The sequence below is a fragment of the Engraulis encrasicolus genome, chromosome 2 (genome assembly GCF_034702125.1).
Source record: "Engraulis encrasicolus isolate BLACKSEA-1 chromosome 2, IST_EnEncr_1.0, whole genome shotgun sequence".
Lineage (NCBI taxonomy): Eukaryota > Metazoa > Chordata > Actinopteri > Clupeiformes > Engraulidae > Engraulis > Engraulis encrasicolus.
In genome coordinates, this window is record NC_085858.1 from 29,265,203 (window position 1) to 29,270,917 (window position 5,715).

Below are 5,715 nucleotides of genomic sequence, written 5' to 3' on the forward strand. Positions count from 1 at the left end.
AGGAAGTGCCTTTCTGTTAACTTAATGTGTTACTTTAACTTACAGTTGGAATACATGCTGTACTGTATGCATATTTCGCACAAGTGACATTATTATTGATTGCTTTGTGAATCAACCTTGTAAAATTGTCTCTTTGGCTGTAGCAAGTTAGCTAAACATGCTAGGTTAGTTTCGTTACGACACAACTAGCTCATTTACTCTCTGAAGGGAGACAGACAGAAGAGGTGCCTGCTTTTCATCCTTGTTTGAGTGTGTTTTCGAAGCAGTTGCGCATGCTCCATATGCAAGGGCGATCATGTGACATGATGGCTGATTAGTCATGTGACCAGCGAATCAGTCGATAACAGTTTTTTTGTAAACAGATCAGCTTTTTAATTACAGGACAGAAAATTGTTTGTAAACGTAAGCCTTATTCAACACGCCCACACGATGATATGGTGAAATGAATTAATATAAACTGCACCCTAGATGGCTCTGAGTAGGCTAACGAATTTTACCCTCACCCTCATGATGGTGGAGATGGAGGGACATCACTAGAAGGAGAATGACATTTACACAGTAGGCCTAACCCTTTCGGTGGGCAACCATTCTGACATACTGCCATTCCGATACACCTCCACACTTAATCATACCGCCATTCCGACACCACGTTACCAGAGAGAGTAGATAAGAGAGAGGTTCCATTGGCCCATTGTTTCCGGGTTCTATTATTGCAAGGGGGAGGGGGGGAAATCCCCCTTTAGGCAGACCTAGGCAGACCTAAGGACTGTTCTATTCAATGCTAGGAGCATTATGACACGCCCCTTTAGGCAGACTGGAACCTGGTCATGTTAGGTGCCCATAGCAACCTATTACATTGGCATATCTCTCTGACGTTACGCTTGTGGGGAGCTGTCCACGCACGAGCCTAAATCTAAACGGTGTGCCCGGAGCTGTCCATGTGCGTGGTGCTGAAATATGTGTTTCCTCCCAGTGACGCGAGCTTACCTTCAACCAGGGGCTGTTCACTCACGGAACTTCCTGTTAGCCACAATTGGCTAACCCTAACCACGGGACAGTGCAAAATGAATGGGTGTCAATGGAGTTTTTTACCATTATAATTTTTGTGATTTTTTATATTTTTTTGTCCTGAAATATTAATATTAAGTTCGAAGCTAGAAATAATAAGACCCCATTTGAGTAGCGTTTCGATTCTTTTGCGCCACTAGATTATTATATACTGGGTCACAAAGTTCAATTTGTATGGGGCCAAACCCATAAACATTAGCGCGATGCTAGCGAGTACAGGTTGAAATCTTCTTACCTGCTGTAAAACTACACACCTGAACGATTTGTCAATACAGCCTATTGTTAAACAACAGTCATAGTGCTTACCAGGAATGTTTTGTTGATGATATTTGTGACTGGAAATCGCAGTAGCAATGTATTTAGCATGGGTTCCCCTTTCCATTCCATACATTTTCCCACATGAAGGACTGGCCCACGCTCGTTACTGCAGTATGAATGCAAAGCTAACTGGCTACAATGGCATGGGCGTAATTTCGGCATGGATATAAGGGACGCGTCCCCACCAATATCCAGCGATTATCGTTTGTCCGCACCAATTTGATCACTGGGGCTGGGGGGGATAAAACGCTCTCCCGTCTCATTCGCATTGCGGCGAAGAAAGGGTTAACCAAAAGTCCTTTGCCAAAGGCTGACGACCAATCTGATTGGCTGTGCCTTCCCCTTCTTTCACGTGAGACTCTAGGTTGTGTATGGTTGCTAGGAGGCAGGAGCGCCAAAAAAAAAAGAAGAAGCTGAGGTCTTTTCGGTAGGTTCTATCACTGCGCTAATCAGTGGTGTTACCACACGGTACGTCTTATTAAATTACTCTGGCAGGCTAACGTTCCAGAATCTTTGGTGCAACGTGGGTGACACGGGCACATGACTGCCAAGTGAGATGGCAGGCAAAAGAAAAAAAGTGGACATACTGAGCTACTTTTCAAAGAAATCTGTAAGTCACACTATCACTCGCTAATGAAATGACGTTTGGAACACAGCCCGTTAGCAGGGCAAACTCGTTATCTATGAATCAAGTTGTCTACGATGGCACAACTAACTGCAGAGACTGTTGTGCAGTTGAATATCCAATGGCTGTCAATATGTTAACCCTTTGAGGAGTAAGGAATTTCTAGAGGTGCTTCTAGAATTTTACTGGAACACTCTACAGCTCCCATAGACGTCTGTGTTAAAAAATCTCGCAAAGACATTATGACATCATAATGAGAACTCAAAATTTGGGCAAAATTCTAATCACATATTTGTGATGGTACTCCTCCTGCAAATGATAGAATGTTTGTGACAGTGACACAATAACTCCTCGTCAACATAACACGAGGCAGATTTATCACGAGGGCGCCTTTGTAAAACGTCGGCGGGCACCTTAGCATAATGACAAACAAACAAAAAAAGCTATCCAACATTTTTCAATGAAATGGCATTCATGGCCCATTTTATTGTCCAGGTGACAGATCCAACATCACAACGCCACACTACAACACAGGCAGACGGCGATGGAGAGAAAGAGTCACAGGTGAAGTTGAACATTCGGGTGTATGATTTGATTGCTCGAGACATTTTTGGGAGATAATAGTCCATGGTCTGGCAACTAGCCGTCTTCCTCCCATACCTTCAGTGTGTGTGTGTGTGTGCGTGTGTGTGTGCCTGTCGCGTTTGAGAGTTCCATTGGCGCACGGCACGTGCATATGGCAAGCCGTTTTAACATAGCCAGAATGGATATGTGTTGCAGTTGCGCATGGAAATGTTCCGTTTCTCCGATGACCTTTTTTTTTTTTTTTTTTTTAGCTTCCCCAACAGTCTTGCTGTAGCGCCGCCTATGTGTAGGCCTACCTTATGTTAAGAAAGCTATGACATATGAAACTTATAGGTAGGCCTATTTGGCAGATATTTACTAATGCTGTAGCTGTATATTTGAAAATCTGAATTGGAAAAGTCAGTGCCTCACCAGCCATAAACACCAGCGCATAATACACTATTGCAGAAGGAAAGTTCATTGTTTAAATATAAATCACTTAGGCTAACTGCTTAATGCTGTATAGTTGAAAATAAAGTAGGCCTACATTTTTTCTGTTATTGTAATGTTTTGTTTCATGGATACCCGTTTCATGGCAGAAGTAAACAGACATGTAAACTATCAATGTGTGACATTGATTGATTCGGTTGTACACCGACTGAAGGTATATCATTTGTAGCAGTTTTGGGGGGTGGGGGTGGGGGGATTAGGTCCCTGTCCCCACCAATGTCAAAGCCAAAGTTACACCCTTGACAATGGGAACCAATGAGACTGAGCCTTCTCCCTGTTAGAGGTTCTCTGGTTCAACTGTGTGTCCGAAGCTGTCCACGTGCGTGGTGCTGTAATCTGTGTTTGTTCCGTGACGCACGGAGATGGAAACATCGGTACCGCCATTCAGACAATTGAACATCAATGTCGGAATGGCGGTATGTCAGAATGGTGGTATGTCTGAATGGCGGTATGTAATCATCTCTTTCTCCCCCACGCCCACACTTCTTTCCACTCTTGTAGGCTAATTAAGGTGACTAAAACTTAACACGATGTAATCTTTTTACATTCAGCATGCTGTGTCTGTTGTTTGTCATAGGCTAACTCTGGTGAGGTATTTATGCTGTGTAAGTATTGCAATTTGCTGTGAAAAAGTCTATGTAATTTAATGTTCTGTCAAACTAAGCCCATACGTACACAATACTTGGACGTAGCCCAGAATATAATGCACTAAAACGTGAATGAAACACAGGGCATCAATTGCCGGCTATTCTAATGTAGGCCTATGGGGATGTAATTGTGCTGAGGCTGATGGGACCTGGTTTACACACCAATTTATACAAAATAAACACCTGATGGGAAATCCTTGTTTTTTATTTCCATCCACACACTTTACATAGTCATTTCCCTGCTGAACACTAGAAGATGACTGTGTCACTGAAAGACTCAATACTGTAGAATCGTCTCCTCTGAGCAGTAAGAGGTATGCAAAAATTGCTGTTCACATTAGGCCTATATTGTTTTTCACATTATATTGTGTATCCCCAAAGTCTTTTGTAAAGAAAAAAAAACAGATGTTGGGATTCTCCTAGTAGATGGCGACAGTGTGTCCTTAATCACTGTCTAGCCAGCTGCTACTAGCCAGTCGATACGCCATGCCACTCCTTCTCCTGTGGTACTTGGGCACATCGTCCTTCTGTTAACAGAACACAGGTGAATTGGTAGAGGTGAGTATGCCCGTACGCAAAACAAATATTTCTATTTTTACACAACACATGACTAGGGCTGTCACGGTGTGAAATTTTAGGCTCACGGTTATTGTGGCCAAAATTACCACGGTTTATGGTATTATCGCGTTTTTTTATTTATTTTTTAAATGCCGACACTAAAGGCGACATGGTACCGCAAACCTCGAACAAAAACCTTACATTGCGCAATCATTTATAGCCTAATCCACGTGTAGCCTAATAAACACAGGAACAGTATTTGAAAGCTTAGACCCTGAAGAATGTTTTTAGCACTACTTTACAGATATTTGAACATATTGTTTGTGCGTTATTGTTGTTAATTTATTACAAAATGTCACGTTTCAAATTTCACCCCAAGCCCCCACTTTCACGGCGTCTCCATACCTTTCTCTGAGTAGACATCGAAAACGTGGATAAATCCTAGCATGCATGGTGTCAAAATGCTCCTCTAGCATCCATGGGTTTAGAGCATATGTAGTTTTTTCACTGTATTTCAACCACATGTGCAACCCGACTATAACTAAACCAGTTTACTGTGTTACGATCGCAGATTTTTTTCCTCCCCTGGTGCTTTTGCATTTTCGAATGGACTACCTCCATATGACCAACGCCTTTTCACGTGACCCCTTTACTGTTAGTAAACACATATGGCCATGCGCCATGTAGCCTACAGGAGAAACTAGATGGGTGTTTTTCCCCGAAATAAGAAAACAGATGGTCACGGTAACTTCAGATATGCGGGCTGTGCAAACTCCATACAGTGAATGGGTTGCGCTCTCCCGACAGCACCGCAGTGAACTGCAGGCATGGCTCGACTAGTGAGTGGGGACGCAACGCAACCTGTTTACATAGAACCTCTCTGGTGATGAGGCTGTGCACACATGCCTCTGTCTCGCTAGACAACGTAGCCTAACGAGTTGACACCGGGCAGCAAGCACGTTAATCATGGCTCTCATATTCTGGGAATGAAAAACCAAGGCTCTTCGAGAAAAATTACCAAAAATGAGCCAACGAGATGTTTCGGCGAAGCTTGGCATTCCTCAGGAGGCTACCTTGTGTTTAAACTGCTCCAGGCTGCGTCTCCCCACGAGTCCCTCCCACTCCCCCTCGCCCTTCTCATCTCTCCTATGCCAGCAAGCCCAGCGCGAGTTTCCCAATTCCAAGCAGTTCTTAGAGTGGCTTTTTAAAACTGTGTCAAAAAAACACGTTGTAGGCTAGGCTACTACTGTACAGCAGGCTATGCAACAGTGTGTTATTTATCGGTGTAGCAATTTCAAGTGCCCAGTCTAGCCGCGTTTTGCATGCATAACCTGAATCAGAAACTCGCCAGAAGACGTTTGTCGAATGGGAACTTTACAAACTTATTTGACATCATAAGACATGACGACCTGTTGTGTCTTTACT